The 18,241-nt window shown below is 46.1% G+C and overlaps 1 protein-coding gene across 2 annotated transcripts in view; it reads right to left on the bottom strand.

Annotated features, from left to right (window-relative positions):
• The window catches only part of LOC119457564 (neuroglobin-like), a 262,693-nt gene that overhangs the window by 27,712 nt on the left and 216,740 nt on the right, over positions 1 to 18,241 (bottom strand). For both annotated transcript variants that reach the window (XM_037719171.2, XM_037719172.2), the window contains exon 2: positions 16,142 to 16,304. The gene's annotated coding sequence lies outside the window, so the exon portion shown is untranslated. The remainder of the gene's footprint in view (positions 1 to 16,141; positions 16,305 to 18,241) is intronic.

An 18,241-nucleotide genomic window follows, 5' to 3' on the forward strand; every position in this document is an offset into this window, starting at 1 on the left:
AACTGCCAGCAACATTGTTGTTCAAGCTTTATGCTAAAGGCATTGAAAGACGAGTGGGAAGCAGTGAAATCAGATTTTGGTCCATTTTACATCCGTAAGGGACAAGGAGGAGGAGGAGGAGGAAAAAGAAGAAAGGAAAGGCAGGGAGGTTAACCAGACGCACGTCCGGTTTGCTACCCTATACGGGGAAGGGGTTTAAAGGGATGAAAAGAAAGGAGAGAGAGAGGGAAGAAAGTACTCGCAGTATGAACACGTGCGGTTGTCCAACACTTCACAATCGGTCACTGAGGCCAGTCGACTTCATGAACTGTAACAATGCCCGCGTCGCGTTGTAAGCCTGCGAACGCGTGGGGCCACCATCCAAGAATCTTTGTCTCTGAAAACGGTCTCCTGTGTAATCGGTTTAACACACTCCGGAGAATGTCGCGCTCGGTCTCATAAAGATGACAAAGGGGCAAAATGTGCAACAGAAGGTCCCTAGGCTGGTCTATGTGGGCCACATAGTGCTACTAGCGGAAAAGCGGAGAATGCAAGTGATTTACAGAGACTTGCGATTACAAGTGGCAACGCAGCGAACAAATCTAGGCCTTAAGTTTAGCACAAAAATAGGTAATTAAGATCTTTAAGGAAGATACTATTAATGACGTGGTATCAATTCAACAGGAAGTCATACCCATTGTCAAACTAAATAAATACATGGGCGTCTACATAAACGATGGAAATACATACTCAAGCGTCCGCCAAGATAACCAAAAAAATGAAAGGGAAGCGGAATGCAGCAATAATCAAACAGGATAATTTTGGGGCTACAATAAATAGCAGGTGGTGCGAGGAAATATGAGAAGTGTAATGGTGCCAGCACTGACGTTCGCAAATGTCATTCTGGGCTTTAAATCAGAATTGTCGTCGGGGTTGGAAATTAACCTAAGGTCGGTGGGCCCACTGGCTCTGGGGCCCACGGTAAAACCACAAATGAGGCAGTGCAAGGTGACATATGTTTGGCTTCTTTTGAAGTCACAGAAGCGCAGCGCAAAATTAGTTTTGAAGAAAGACTAAAGAACACGGATGAAAGGAAATGGCCAGCTAAAGTGCACAAATATCTGTACCTCAAAAGCGTGGACACGGAATGGAGGAAGAGGTAAAGAAAGTTGCAACCAAGTAGAGAGTAGTTGAAACTGTAAATGGGCAACCTGGAGTCACAAAAAAGAAAGCGAGAGAAACAGAGAAGGCAAATTGGATACAAAGGATGGAAACAAAAAAGTCCATGGAGATTTACAATAGTAGCAAGAAAGAAATCGGGAGGGAAAATCTGTATGGTGACGCAAAGGCCAGTGCTGTGCTCGCCTCCTTGAGGCCCGAACGGGCTGCCCGAAGACAGAAATATACCGGAGCAAATATGCGCCACAGGATCATGAGGCATGTCTTTGCTGCAAAAAAAAAAAGAACGCAATATACTCGGCACATCGTAATGGTGATGCCAAGATATTCATTCAGCGATACCCGTGAGGAGTGTGCACCTTCCGGAAACGTTGCGATTCAAAGAACCTGGAAGGAAGCAGTCGAGGTAAGGAAGAGATGGTGAAAAAAAAAATGCGAGGAAGAGATTGATAGAACAGGAGTCACTGCAACTGTAAGTAACGGCACAATACAGTGATAGCTAGAGCTTTCAAATATGACGTTCAAGATCGAGGTCAGACAGGCAGAATACTAGATTGGGATTGAAGGTAGTAAAACCTGATTAAATCACGCGGGCAGGTGACCATTTGTCTCCGCCCCGTTTCAAAGGGAATGCCAATAGACGTCATCATCATCGTAATAATTATCATCACCATTATAATAATCATCATCAGGAGACCCTCTCTCACTGTCCCGCGTTTTTCCCGTAGAGGAGCCGAGGTATAGTAAATTCTGGGCGATATAGTTCCACTGCGGGCCGCCGGCCGCCATGTCTGCACTAACGCGGCGACAGTGCTGCCACCTCTAGGTCGATCTCGCGGCCAATAGCTCCGTTTCGAAACAGCGCCCATATCGATTGGCTCTTTCATCTCGCGTTGCCGGAGTCATGTACTCCAAATATACAGCGAAGTGGACATCGCCCCCATACGCACGTCTAATCTCAGTGCCGCGTCCCCGTCTGTAAGTGGCGTAACCTTCGGTATTCACGAATGACTCACGTATAGGCGCGCGCAACCACAAGCATTTCGAAATGCTGGCTGTGTACACATGCGCAACAACTTCTATCCGAGACGATGCGTGGAGAGAGGTGTGCACAATAAATGAACAAAGAAAGGAAGACAAAAAAATATATCAAAACTCTTCGCATAAAACCAACTGATACTATGAGCATTTGTGATTTAGCACGTGTGTGCTTTAAGACATAGAACTGGCCGAATTTGGTTTGGGTGTGTAATTGTAAATGGCGTAAAACACACAGGATGAAGACAGCGCGCGTGTATGTGTCGAGTCTTGTTGTTTGCCATCCGGTGTGTTTTGCGCCATTTACACTTATGAACTATATTTGTTTCTGCGGTGCGGTATTGTGGCATCATCTAGCGCGCACTGGGTGAATCGTGGCTGTTGCTTCCGAGATTTTGGTGCCCACCATTTGAGTCTTGACCCACCTTTCTATGTGCCTTTTTCGTTCATGTGTTTAGACAAATGACACGCAGAAGGCTTCAGACAAAAAAAAAAAATCACGAAACATGCACTGCAAGCACTAAGTATAACTTACTCTTGCGAGTAAAATTTAGCGTATAACTACAGATCTCAGACGCACATACATGACATACAAGAAGCTTTGCACAGGATGCATCACGAACTAATGAAAACACTAGCTATAACTTGCTATCGCAAGTAAGAACACAACTACTTTTCATGTGCCTTTACGTATGCGTCAGGGCTGACAAGACTGCACAGGAATGTTGCGAACACGTGTTGATGCCGAAACTTGCCCGCACAAAAAAAAAAAGAAAAAAAAAAAACGAGAGATAAAAACGATCGCGTAGCAGATATCGTCTGATACACTTCGGCAGTAGCAGGTGATACTCGAAGGGTAAGGAGAAGTGGGGGGAATGGAAGGTAAGTATGTTGACCATAGTCCCTACACTTGGAGTCCAATCTGCCGAGACGCCACGCCAGAGAATAGGCCGGTGGGCGAAGACAAACAAGAATGGACCGCGCCAGCCTGTGCGGTGTAAACAAAAAATAACAACAACGAGAGACGTGACATGGCCGTGCAAGACGACGAAAGGCTTGCGCAACAAGAGAGAAAAAAACGCCACTGGCCGCTACTTCCACCCCGACTGAAGTTGCTGTCATGTGAACTGGACGGACCACGGGTCTTGTCTATCCAGAAGGAGGTCGTGTAATTCGATACATCCCCTGTCCGTGAAAGATTGCAAGAACTTCTGCCCACCCCTGTTCTGAGCAGCTTCTTGGTACGTGCTGTTTTCGTTAGCGTTAGATTAGTTTGTTCGTTCATTCTTTTTTTTTTTGCTGCGTTGCGTAATGTGTCCGAGGTAGGGCTGACTTCGTCGCCGCCTGCCGTCCTGCAGTCATCGTTTTCTTTAAACGCGACAGCGTTAAGGGCCCCGTGTCGCAGAAAATCCGGTGTCGGCGTCATTTCCCGGTAGGGGAAATTATATTTAGGTAATTGTATATGCCACGCTTTGCTATTTGACATGCAACGCCTTGCTATTTAACATGCAGCATACGTGGGCTATATTGCCACACCATTCTATCACTAAAGTTGCTCATACCTTGTCTTACATTCCTGACAAAGTTATTCCTCGGAATTTTGAGAATGACAGCCCACAAACAAATGTCACGAAACAAAACGCCGACAACGCATGTCTTTTATGTTAGATCTCCTCAGACTGAAATATTAAAAGTGCGAAACAATAACAGAAACCTGAAAATGATATAATATTTTTCGCGCGGCTGTACACAACCTCCGGGATCGGCCCACGCAAGAAGCCGCGTTTCTACCAGAAAGCTCGCCTTCGTGCATAATGTTCGCCACCAGCGTTTCCCGGTAAACATCATGGTTACATAAGTTGCAGTTGCCGGGAAGCGTGAGAAGCAGTCAGGGATCCTTGAATGCTATCGCTTTCCACTCTTAAAGGCGAAGCTTAAGCGTCCTCCAAGTTTTTCTTCTCCGAAAGAGCTCCACGACCGCCCTTTGCACATTTGTTGAGCCAACAGGGAGTTAAAGATTGTGCAACAAAGAAAGAAGTTGAAAATGACGGGGTGTCGTAATAACCCCTTAACCAGCACATCAACAGCCAGCGTAGACGTCATAAATATGCACGTAAAAATCGAACCCTTGAGCAATAGGGCTTGTGAATTCAAGTATAGCTTTCTTTGGACACGGAATTTGCATTTCACTGGTTCGAACTTCTTGACAGGGGACGCGCTGAGTGAGTGCGGTGCACTCGGAACACGTGGCCTTGCCTTTTCGTCGCCCTTCACCGTTTGACACAAAAAGTAGGGGTGCGCGAATATTTGAAATTTCGAATAAGCATCAAATTGTACTTGATGTCCGATTCGTATTCAATTAGAGAAATCGGCATTCGAAGTTGTCGAATATTCGTTTTGTTCAAGTACGAATGCCTTTGTCCTCCTCCTCAATGCCGCTGCGTACTGCACTGGCTTCGCGCTTCACGCGGAAAAGGCAGCTTGCAGTTTGCGGTGACCAAAGCCAATACCGATACCGATACCTCCCCCTTCCGGTACCTTGGGAACGACGGAAGATGGCGCGCTTCCGCCCAGCTTTCCTCCCTTGTGTGCGCTAGATTGAGCCACCATTGTTGGCTCACCCTCGCACGCTTTCACTCGCACATACACCACACGGCGCGCGGCGACGATGTTATCGCCCTTGGACTTTACACGAACATCACGGCCACGCCGACGACAGAAACGCGTCTGGAGTGTCCATATAATTGCTATCGCAATAAGAAATCCTCCTGGTGCGGTTCGTCACTGCTGACAGAATATCATTGGTTGCGTCTTCGTATATTCTATATTTATACGGCGAAAGCCTTAAGTGGCTCGTTGAAATGGCTCATACCCGAAAAATTGGCTGTGGCTTAACTCAGTTATGTCTGGGTGTGCGTAGCGAGAGGTACGGTTAATCTGATTGTTTAGCTTGGTTCTCTCTTACGGTTACATCTTTATCGTTTAGCTTCGTACGTCTGAGGTTTGGTTGTTGCCTCTCGTTAAGTTATGGTTACATCAAAGACTAGACATTTTTAAAGTGTAACGCATTTATTTTGAAAAGTCTTCATCTTGTTGTTTCTCAATTGCCACAAAGACGGCATAGGTGAGCCTCGGTGAGGCGGGAGGATAAGGGGTTGTCGTCCAGTGACTTGAACACGGTTTCGCGGTGCTATCCTCATCTGAATCCACTCGCCTGGCCGCTTCGTACTTACGACGCTTCTCGAGGCGTGCGGCTCGTTCTTCCCCCGTCTCATCGGCTCGCTGCATCCTCTTGGTTTCGTTCTGACGACGAAGCCTGGCTTCTTTCAGTCCCTCCGACTCACTTTCCATATCTGCCGACGAATTCCACCGAGCCGCCCCTTCTATATATACGATGCCACGCCGGCTCCTCCTCTGTTGTTGCAACGCGGTTTCACCGGCTCCTCCTCTGACGTCATGCCAGATGGCGCGGCTAGCGGCCGCTGCCAGCTGCGGCGGTTGCTAGGCAACGTCTCAGCTCGTGGTGCGGCCACCGGCCACAGCGAAACGGCGAGAATACGGCCAATGTAGCTCTCGCTACAAAAAATATGATGCAAGATTATCGTCATCAGGAATGGCTCATACCCCCGTAAGCAAGCAAATATGCAATGGCTGAATATTAATGGAGAAACGAAAGAAAGAAAGAAGAAAGAACGAAAGAAGGAAGGATAGAAAGAGCGAAGAAAGAAACAAATGCAGAAAGAACAAAAGAAATACGGAAAGAAAAAGAGAACGAAAGAAAGAACCTTTAGGCAGTGCATTAGGTGCTCGCACGTGTCGTTGAGGAGACCGACCTACAGCGCCACACGTTCACTTCACACTGCGGCTCGTTATGTCTTGCAAGAAGTGTGACCCCTCCGATCGTATAACTTAATGCATTACCACGTGTACAGCAGGCTTTCGCCTTCACGTGTTACAGGAGCGTAAGATACTGCCGAAATTTTATTTTTAAGAGCTTCGCTAACGTTAGCTAGGACACCCGGTATACGTGCACACGCACAGGCTGAAACTCTCCAGTGTCCACCGCCGGCGCTCGCTAACCAGCGCGCGCAACAATTACCGTCAGCTAACGAGGCCGCAGGTTATAAATGGCCCCCTCGAGATTGCCGCAGCGGGCGAACACCGCCGAGAGCACAGCCAGGCACGTGGCGTTAAGTACATCGCCCAGGACACACGATGCGGCACCGGGATCCGCGCGGAGAAGCCGAGGAGTCATGATACCCGGGGCGCCGGAGAGCTGCTTAATCACGGCCACGGCCGATGCCCGAACGCTCTACGCGAGAAAAAGGGCCCGTCGAGCGCGCCATCCGTTCTGCCCGAGAAAGACTGACGCCCGAGCCTTCGGTTTGTCACTTAGCGCGTTGAGCCCTGCTGCACGTGCGCTATAGGTAGTTGCCGCACCCGGCGCTGGTTGTTCGAAGAGTACAGTGAAGAAGGGTTAAAGATGCCGAGAGGGTAGCTCATGACGAAAGAAGAGTATTAGAGACTAATGCACGAAGCCACGTTTCTGACAGACAGCCGCGTAAATACAGGGAATAGTTCGCTGCTCTGAGCCCGAAAAATTGACAGCCACTTTATCATACGGCAAAGAGGGTGAAGGCGCAAGCCTGCGTGATCAAGAGACATTCATTAAATACTTGACATTGTCATCCGAATGCGTTGTTACTTCTTATTACTTCTTTTTTCCGACAGAAGGTCGTGGGTTCGAGTGCCTTAATTGAAGCTACCTTAATTAACTGCGCCGTTAACTAACCTGGCCCTAATAAAGACCAAAATCGTGAGCTCGACTCCCGCCAAAGGTCCAGGGTTCGACTGCCTGAATTAAATCTATCTTAATTAACAATGACGACGACGGTGACCCAGCGCACCATCAGAATTGTTGCGTGAGCGTTTGCATATAGGTAAGACACGATGCCGGGCGGTGTAGTAAGTTACTACACCGAGTCGTCATCGGGTACGATTTCGCTTCGACGACACGGTTTTCGCTCAAGGACGTTGAAGGTCGACTGAACGATCAGACATACGAGGGCTTTCGCCTTAATAAACGTCACAAATGAAATTATTGCCTTCACACATAGTGGCAGCTCAAAAGTGAAGAAGGCGCGCAAACAAAGGGAATGAATTCAACGAGACGAGCGGGCCAGCGCTCTTATTTTTCTTTCTTAAGAAAGTAATCGAGCGCTACTTAATATGACAAGGACACACAAAGACGTGACAGGACGGGCGCTCGTATCGTCTGTTTCATGTTCTTAAAGCGAAGCTCTCTGACTACCGTTCCATGGTTTCGCCTGGGTCGGTCGGTCGCTGGTCGGCTTTCCGCCTAGTAGATTGTCATTCATTTATAAAAAAAAATGACAAGTGTGTCCTGCGGCGGGATTCAAACCTCGGCCCCCTATACCTCAACAGCCCGATGCTATAACCATTAGGTCACAACCGCACTTTTTTCTAAATCCTTTTTAAGTGTTCTCTGGAGAATGTCCCAGAAGAACACGGCATCCCTACAGTCTACAGAACAGTGACCAATCGTTTCGGCATGCGGGTATATATGCCCCCACATGCCCAGTGGGCATATATATACTCAGCCACCCAAGTTGGCGTCAAAAAGGTTAGTTGAAGAGCGGTCCAGAGAGACAAAGAAAACTCGTCTTTGAAAATGAAAAGATCGAAGTTGAATCACACGTTGAATCACGTACCAAAGTTACCACGCAACGCGTACACAATGCCGAGTGTGTACAACAATCTCGACGTTGCGTAATCCGGCGAATGTATGCACGCCTGCTTAATTTCAATCCGAATCAATTGCGCGTGCGCAGGGTGTATGCTGTTGCGCCGTTATTGCCTATAGCGCAAATATGAACTTCGAGGTGACGGTGCAAGTATAAAAGTGCAATCCGTACCTTCGATCACGAAGCTGTGCGAATCGCACGGGTCTTCTTATCATCTTCGTCTGCTTGACGACCCTGTCGATTGCAGATGCTTCAATCTGTCTTTTAGCGCGGTGGAATCGCGCACGTTTGCTGTATTAATTTCGCTGTTCGCTGCAGCAGCAACAGCACGAACTATACACCGCACCTACAGTATCAACGGTTCCGGATGATGGAAATAAAAGCATCTTCTTCGAACAGTGTCTAAGCCTAACTCAGATCGCGATGAGAGGGACAAAAATACATCTCGCCCGCCGAGAGCGACGGCGCCTTACTTTTCCCGAGGTCCTAATCTGATTCAATAAAGTGAGGACTGAAATGAAAGTAATCGATAAAAGAACAGACGGACTAGGAGATGAAAAAAAGAGGAAGAGTGGCCAGAGTCATAGAACAAAAGGTGCTTCGGGAATGACTGAAGTTGGTTAAGAGGGTTGAACGAAAACGGGGGAAGGGGATCGAACGACGTGGAAGACAACGGATACGCAACTGTACACCTTGTTCTCAAATTGCGCGCAGTGCGGTTGAAGGTACGTGTCGGCTAAGCCAACCAGAAACGAGAACCAGAAGAAAGGCAGTTCCTATATTTTCCGCCTCTGATAGCCGTCTGCCCAACGCCGACAGAACAGAAATATTCACGGAAGAGTGAGTAGCGTACACTGGGCGAGCCGCCTTCCAGCTCCTATCTCTTGTAGATGCAGCCTGCATTTCGTTACGAATGGGCTCAAGCGCGTTACGGATTAGCTGCCACTCTTCCGTGCACTGCACGGAATGGGTGAGACGGCGCACATGTACCCAGGCCCGGCACGTTTGAAAACATTGGCTCCGGTGGAAAAAAACGAAAAAGGAAAAGCTTTTCTCGAAATTAGGCCGAGTGGTTCATTCAAAATGGTCCTTAGAGATGGGAGAAGATTTACGACACAAAATTCGACTGCGTGTTAGCAGCTCTGGAAGGAAACGGAAGAGGCCGAGGAAGCGGCAGCGACAGCGGCATCAATATAAAAGCTGTCCGTGACTCCTTTACGAAAGTAGCCGAGCGAGGATTGCGCTCGAAAAAACGTAATTAGTTTAACAGTACTCGCGGACGACTTTCAGTGGCAATGAGAAGGGAGCTATACGGAGGCGAAGCGCGAGCGCCTGACAGCGCTCCTGAAAAGAGTCCCCACATTCATTCGTGTTTGCTTAAGCTGGAGAACTGAAAACACACGTTTTACTTAATGTAGCACTCATACTAAAGTAGGACACGGAATGCAACACCTGCAGTGTTAGATTTCAACTTATATTTATTTCCCTTTGCTCTTTCGCGTTTTGGCCGATGCGAAACCGTCGCAAGTAACAAGCTACACTGGTTCAATGTCTGTCAAACTGTGTCGCACTACTTGGCGCAGTAGTATGTGTGTAGAAGTTCCTCCGCCACGAAAAGTAGTACGCGAGTTATGGTGTCGAGAGGTGAGGCTCGTGCCCGCGGTTTGGGAGAGAGCGAGAGAGATTGTGAAGAGGACGAGGCGATCGAAGGTGCCGGAATGCAGTCACTCGTCGAAAATATGAAAAATGGGTGTGAACGAAAGTCGACGCAATACAAGACAAAGTCGACGTACATGGTATAGCCTTTATTTGAAGTGAAATAGAGGGCCGTTTAAAGATGCAATGCTGGATCATTGCATGATGTTTTTGCATTATTTCCTGTATTTTCTGCGTTTCATTGTCCGACCTTACATTTTCTTCCGGACCCTTTATTTCTTTTATTAATGTCGAGTTTTTTTTTCATTCGCCTTTTTTTAGGCGCATCTACGTCGACATTGTCTTTTTTTTTCGCGCCGACTTTGGCTGATGCAAATTTTTTTGTGTTAATTTTTTTTTTGCCCAAGAGACTACCAGGTGGACCAATCCCTGATATAGTGCAGTCTGGTGTAATGTGGTCAAGTTGAGACTATATTGGCACTAATTACGCCTGTATCTTTATTTTACCTACTCTGCGACTAAATATCACTTCTTCTCTCATTGAAACTTACATTTTGATACCTTTTGCGACACGCTACGACATCCTGAAGTAACAAAATTGCCTCTTTTGATAAAAGGTTACATACACACATAGCCAGATCCCAGATACGCCAAACCCGTATGAAGTCAGTAAAGAAGACCTTGTCTTAAGTTTAGCGCACACTGTAAGTGAAAACATTTCAAAGGTTGCGTTTTGACAAGATGAAGCAAATTTTTCCATTCGATTCAATCTTTCCCCGTGAGCCTCCTCTTCGATACACAAACACACACAGACACAAAATATAATAAAGTATGGGGTTTTGCGAGCCAAAACCCCGATCGGATTATGAGGCACACCTTAGTAGCGGACTTCCGATTAATTTTGTTCACCTGTTTTTTTTTTTTAACGTGCACCTAAATCTAAGTACACGAGCATTTTTCACTTTCACCCCCATCTAAATGCGACCGCCGCGGCCTGAATCGAATCCACCACCTCGAGCTCACCAGCGCGACGCCATAGCCACTAAACTAATGCGGCGGGTCTTTGAACGCTGTCACAGTGATGTTTCTTCAGCTGTGAAAAAAAAAATACTGCTTGTCTTGAGGCGATTTCGCTGACAAATGCTTAGTATACATTATGTTAATATGCATTCCTTTGATACTTACCGCGAAATTGCGGTCGTTTTATGAGAAACGCACGTGTTCTCTAGTGCCACCCGACTCTTGGCCAATCCCCAAAACCGTAGGTATCACCGCCCCCTTCCGCCATCAGTAAAGGAAAAACTAAACCTAAGCGCTCGTGACCGATGGCGGCTCGCGACGACGACTGTGTACCGACTCAAGAGCGCGAACACGGTCTCGAGGACCCATGCCAGAGTGTGCGGGACCTCGCTGGAGGCATACTACGAGCATCTTTAGTTAGCAGCGCAACGACCGACGTAGGAAGTGAGATAAGGGACAGGAAAGAGCGCTTCTCTCACTTCCTACGTCGGTGGTCGAGCTACTGACCAAAGATGCAGCGTTACCAAACGTGCCCGTTCGTTCACTCATATACAAGAGTGCAGAACTCGCGCCTATTGAACTGCTAAGCTAAAATACGGAGAAAGAAATGGAACGAGGAAGTTAGTCTCAAGAAACGTCTATTCGTCGCGATCGACTACAGTCGAACAAGAAGTTGTCTGACTCAACGAGAAGTTGGCTGATCGCTGGCTCAAGACGTTGCTGGCCTAACAATCCTGACAAGATGCGTTCCCTTGTCGGAACGTTGAGCCCAAGGCGGAGGCTTTGCTAGTTCGCTCTTTGTTGATCGCTCCAAGTAGCCTTCTGTCTCGCTTGGATCCGCATGCGTACGTTGTAGTAGGAAATTCGCTAAGTCATTACTGCAATGTTTTTGCACGAGGAGGGCCTTCACGCTTTTATTTAAACAAACGTCTAGGCTACAGGGCAAGTTGCACGGAAATAAATTGTTAGTTTCGCCCGAAAGCTAAGCACCGAAAGGGACAGCTAGGTTTAGCGTAGCACTGTAGGCGTCTCAAAATGGTGGCGTTGTGAGGAGCGTCGCCAGATGGCATTGCAGACGTCGCACCTTTCTAGAAAAAAAATATAGATGTATACAAAAGTGGTAGATGAAAAATATGCATATCATACCTGATTAAATCAAGCAGGCTAGGCGACTATTTGTCACCGGCCCGTTTAATGGAATGCCATTAAATCGTCATCATCATCCGCTCGATGGTGCACGAGAGGGGGGGGGGAGAGAGGGATATATATATATATATATATATATATATATATATATATATATACTTTATTTCAACGACTTCTATAGTCGGTGACAACTTAAAAATATGTACGCTGTCCAACTCGTTTGACGACTTCATTGTTTTTGGAATCAAACGCACGTCGAGTATCCGGAGGCCTTCTAATCCACCAGGCGCGGACCGCCTGGTATTCGTCTTCCATAGCAGGATAGCACGACAACGCCGACGCCGACGGCGCACACCCGCCTCGAGCGTTCGTAGAGTTGCTATCGCAAAAAAAAAGGTCTCTACAGTAGTTGGTCGCCTATATTTTACGTAGTAGAGGCAAAACATCCGAGTTCTATTGAATACACGTTACCATATCTCATTAAAGGGAGCATACCTCGTTTAGAGGAACTAATTAAAAATTAAATATATGTCTTAGTATATAAACAAGTTCCCTCTGACCTGGACTCCTTTAACAACCTAGTTGTGAAGCATAGTGCCTATCCCTTAAGCCATTTGCAATTTACTGCTGCTAGAATTATAACATGCTATGATGCTCAACCGCTTTTATGTGTCAAAGCAGCATTTAACTGTGTTTCGTTGGCGTATAATTTATCACTAGATACAAAATCAAGTGCACGTTTCAAACAATATTGTTATAATTACTAGCATGCCTGTAAGCAATCAAGTGAAATTATTTCTCAGAGTATTGCTCCGTGGGTGTTCGCTATGTGAATATTATTGTTAATAATTAAACCATCATGTCTGTAAATGTTGTAATTAGGCCTTGCCATGCCTGTCAATGATGTAAACGGTTCTCGTTTGCGTTGTGCCATGTTGAGGACGTCACATGGGCCCAGGACCCCGTCAGACATTTCCGATTGTCTTAAGTCCTGGAGCTCCTGGACATTCCCATGTCCAAACAAACCTGAACTGAAAGAAGAAAAAATTTTTTTTCGAAGATCCTCAGTTCAAACTCCCGAGTCCGAGCAAATACATTTTCCACGTTTGGAGTGACGCCTGAATTAGCAAAACACGAAATACTGCTGAGAGGCAGTGGCCCTACTCTAGGTGCAACCACATTAGGAAGGCTCACTGATCTTCCCACTTCACTGAGGGCACAGAGCTTTTGGCAAAACGTTATGCTTTGAGTACTGGCTCACTTCAATTCTGCAATTCCAACATCTCACGGAAAATGACCCATAAAAGTGTAATTCGAGGAAGCTTGTCAATTAATAATCGCATTGGCGATTGCCGTTGATGTCAGCCGAAACTATGTAGCTAGGCCAGCAAAAGCGATTTCGTCTCGAGTCCACTATGTTTAACGAAAAGACAGATTGTCGCAGAAAGAAGCGTTGTATAGCAAAGGCGTCGTGGACTGATTGACGCCGAAAAGAAAGGCTGTATACGACAGAAAAATAAATAAATAAATAAATAAATAAATAAATAAATAAATAAATAAATAAATAAATAAATAAATAAATAAATAAATAAATAAATAAATAAATAAATAAATAAATAAATAAATAAATAACACCAAGCTAGGCAGCAATCCTGCGAGACGAATAAGCCAGTCACCTTAAACTGCGTTCTCGAAGCGCTTGCTCCAACATACTCGGGATTCCTTCCCATGGTGTAACCGAAGATATCATTGTGCCAACGATTTATTTTATCTTGCTCGCTTCTTCGCAGATTGGAAAGGTCATCAGCGAACACAGGAGACAGACGGGGAGGGGGGGGATTTGTGTGTGAAGGCAAACATGGATAGCGGCAAAATGTAAATCGATTTCTGCCATTGTCCGAAGTCATTCCGAAACGATCAGCGATCGGCACATCCGACCTGAGAAGTTTCATTTCCGCCTAGATATGAATAATTCGTTCGATAAAGCGTTTTGAAGTAGTAGAAAGGTGAAAATATTCCTGGCGCCGCTGCTTTTCAACACCCTTCTTGCATTTCTAGTGCCGAGAACAAACACATATTCTGCAACTGATGTCATTTTAGTGACACCTATCGGTTGCTCAGCAACGCGCCAAGTGGAAGGAAAAGAACAAAAAAGAAGCCTCGGTCAAGCTTAGGTTGTATGGAGGAAGAGCAATCTGGGGGTATGGAAAAAAAAAGAAATAAAAGGAGCCGCTATTTTCAATTTGTTCAACACATAAGACTGGCGACGGGTTGTGTTAAGCGGGAACATTATCACAGGAGCTCCTATCTGAATAGGAGCTCCTGGCAACGGAGAAATCGGTTTGCTTGGCCGCCACAGCACAGAACCCGATGGGCGTTGCTGCTTTCAAAAGATAACCTTCAAGCCTACCGACTGTAGGGTGTAACATTTATTTAGTTCAGTAACTTTTTAAAAAATGTCACAGTTTCGCCCTAAGGGCGAAGCAATGAATGCGATAGCAACACAGCAATGTCATACGAAGTAAGGTGACCGGCTTTGGTAGCAATATGAATTGTAGTAAGCATGAGCTGATTAATTAAGCAGGTGTGCTGCGGCGTAAGTAGACCGACATGAAGAGAGACTCGATGACCACGAGAAGGCGCGTGTGAAACGGTGGTGTTGATGAGAAGCGCTTCCCGTGGGCAGCGCGTGCGAAGGGACACACCTGTAGCGCTGCACTGCCGACCCGGGCAGCATTGCATGTGCAGCGTGCGTTGGAAAATGTGGCCCGACTATTACTAACTTATTGAACAAGCGTGGTGTGAGCGCGCACAAACAAACATGAATAGATCACACTGAATGACTGCAGACAACGACTGTCAAAACGCTGGCAGCAAGCGCATACGCCGCAGCAGCGGGCGAAGGTACGTGCGGTCTATCGCTTCAACGGAAACTGAGCGGCGAATGCACGGCGCATAAAGGTCAGAGCCGTGTGGAGATAAGCGACGGTGCGAGCGAGCGACGCGCGCGGTTGTTGGCAGAGTAGAAGTGCGCCCCCCCCCCCCCCCCCCCCCCCCGCTCCCTCCGGCGCTGGCTTCCCGCTTCCTTGCTTGCGCGTGGGAGATTGAGTGCGTTCGCTCTCCGTGATAGCGCGCGTCCCCGTACGCTTCCGCTCGGGCATACGGCGCGCGGCGAAGATTTTATCTATAGGGAACCTCACGGCGACGGCGACGGCAGAAATCAGGTTGAAGTGTCCATATAATTGCTATCGCAATAAAATAAAAATGTTGAAGATTGCAATATTTTAAAGAAAGCTGAAACATTAACTTTACAACTTTGTAAGTCAGCCACGACAAACGATATCGACAATTCTGAAAACTGCACCCATTGAGACGTGCGTGCGTGCATGCGTGCATGTATGCATGTGTGCATGTATGTATGTATGTATGTATGTATGTATGTATGTATGTATGTATGTATGTATGTATGTATGTATGTATGTATGTATGTATGTATGTATGTATGTATGTATGTATGTATGTATGTATGTATGTATGTATGTATGTATGTATGTATGTATGTATGTATGTATGTATGTATGTATGTATGTATGTATGTATGTATGTATGTATGTATGTATGTATGTATGTATGTATGTATGTATGTATGTATGTATGTATGTATGTATGTATGTATGTATGTATGTATGCATGTATGTATGTATGTATGTATGTATGTATGTATGTATGTATGTATGTACGTACGTACGTACGTACGTACGCACGCACGCACGCACGCACGCACGCACGCAAGTTGGAATACGCTAGCGCAAGAGAGGGGTAATTGAAGATCGCAAGGAGAGGCCTTCGTCCTGCAATGAACATAAAATATAGGCTAATGATGATGATGATGATGATGTATGTACGAATGTCCGCGCCTAACCGTTTTCAGGCCAACTTCGGTCATTGAGTAGTTCATGGTATAACGGGTAGATCATCGGGCTGCAACTGCTGAGAGAACTGGGAGCGAAACCAATCGTTTTGCCATTTTGGGTCTTTGGATATGTAACACTGGCCATGCGCCGCTCTTAAGTGAACCTCTTTGATGCCAACTTGGTTTACTGCTGCTTGCGTCCACAAGCAACAGCGGGAGCTCACAGGGGTAGAAGACCACGTCCGGCTGCATACACGCCTCATACTCAACGCATTTCGACGGTGTCAATACAATGTGTCGGCATATTGTCTCAACGTCGACATTCAACGTTAGATGGGTTCTGCCGGATTTTTTTTTTGTTAGACTTGAAGGTAAGGCTGCCAGTCATATGGGACAAACCAGCACCCAGAAGGGTGTAAAAGCTTTTCTAGCGTGCATGACTCACCTAAAGGAGTGACTGGGAGGGTATGGTGGGCCGGGCGCGGCCTCGTTAGATGGTCTTTTCAGCGGGAGGTGACCCGGGTCCTGCTCGGTGACGTGGATTTGCAGGCCGGGTAGTGGGGGGAGGACGGGGGTCAGGTCAAATCTGCATCGCCAGGGACAAGTTCCTGCACGAAGGACAAGAGAGGAGCAGATAGCGAATATCATTAATGGCTCTTAGAATCAACATCACAATGAATACAAAAATAGTACAAGATGTAAAAAAGAAAGAAGGATGAATTGAATCCAAGACTTGCAGACCACCTGTCTTCATTTCTTTCCTGTTTTATACATTCGTGTTCTCATTTGCATATTCGTCTATTTGTTTAGAGGGAACCCAAACTATAACGAAGTAATCGGGAGAAGAAATTGACTTCGTTATAAGCGGTATTTTGTTGAAGACGTACGGGCAGGTAAAGAGTCGTAGTAAAGCGGCATGCAAGTGCACTCTCACTACGTTTGATCTCATACAACGAATATCGACACAAAGCAGGACTCAGTAGCGGCGGCATGATAGTGCAGAAATTCTGCTAACGCATGTCAACAGCTGCTTTGTCTATCGGTTGTCAGTACGTGATACAGTTAGTACAAAAGAACCGCTGCACCTGTGGCGGAGTGACCTCCGCAGTGCTCTTTGCTCCGGCAGGTCGGCACTAAGAAACGTGGATATATGTTGCATCAAGCAGTCCCGTACTCATTTGTCCCATCGTGCTTCATACTAAGCGGAGTCCGGCGCTATCGTACTTCGAAGCATACGGTTTAAAATGCACGTAGTGCGGTCGAGACCATAAAAAACTTCGAAAAAAAAACGATATCTCATATAAAGCGATTTTGTTGTACGGATGGCTTTCTGTATATGTGCGTTCAGCTTTATGGCTTGTATTTGGGCACCATTTCTGCAATCAATCAATCAATCAATCAATCAATCAATCAATCAATCAATCAATCAATCAATCAATCAATCAATCAATCAATCAATCAATCAATCAATCAATCAATCAATCAATCAATCAAAGTTTATTCTTCTTAGTTTATCGCACAAGTGTCTCACTTGTGATTGACACTCATTTTGCATGTTCTGTCGTTTTCTCCAACTGCTTGTTTTGTTTTGTTTAACTTAAGTGCGCAATGTGCCAAGTGCTCTGACGCGCCCATTAGAGGTCTCATTGATTCAAACGCGTCAGTATGTGTTTGTATTTGCTCATTCCCTCATGTAATTTCTGTATATATCCTTTTGACTATCAAATATTGTGGCAAAGCTGGTGGCAGAAGTTGCCGACATTTTACATATCGTCAAATAGATCTAGCAGTCAATTCACTAGTGCGCAAAGAACAAATGCCAGTGAAAAGAATAGACGCAGACAAAACGCTGTTCTTATGTATAACTGTCCTTGGTATTGTTGTGCACTGGCCGACAACAAATGAGGCTCAAACATGCGAAAATTCCATCCTATACTTCCCACTCCACCGCTCAGGTATGGAAACTGGTAACCGAAAGGAGGTCCTGAGGCCACTTTTTATTAAAATATAGACATTTATACCATAAAGCCTTTACACAAAAAAGTAAATTAAGTTTCACTAAACAACAAGCGCAGCAAGTTCGCCCGCACAGCATTAGCGTAGCACATAACATGTTGTGCCTTTTCATTCTTTATTGAAGACAAGGTCTTCTGTGCTGACCTTCACCGGTGTGATATATCTGGGATCTGGGTATCCTTTAATCAATCCCAGAAAAGAAAAGAACACGGCCCTTTCAGGTCTCCAGAACGTGGTAACGAGTCGCAAAATGTAATAAAATGCAGGTCTCAACGAGCAAATAAGTGACATTTAGTTGAATAATACGTAACACCAATGTTACAGGCGTAATTAGCGCCAATATAGAAATAAATTGACCACAGAGCACTATACACCTGTAAAGAGTGCACCGCCGCAGATATAGGCATGTTGAGGGAAAGCAACTGTACGGCACATCTTTGGGAAATATAGCGAGTTCGTTTGGACTAAGCTGCGCTCGCGCGAGGCAATGGTATCTGAAAGGCGGCTTCAGCCAGGTGCGCATAAGAAG

This window comes from Dermacentor silvarum, chromosome 7, assembly GCF_013339745.2.
Source record: "Dermacentor silvarum isolate Dsil-2018 chromosome 7, BIME_Dsil_1.4, whole genome shotgun sequence".
Lineage (NCBI taxonomy): Eukaryota > Metazoa > Arthropoda > Arachnida > Ixodida > Ixodidae > Dermacentor > Dermacentor silvarum.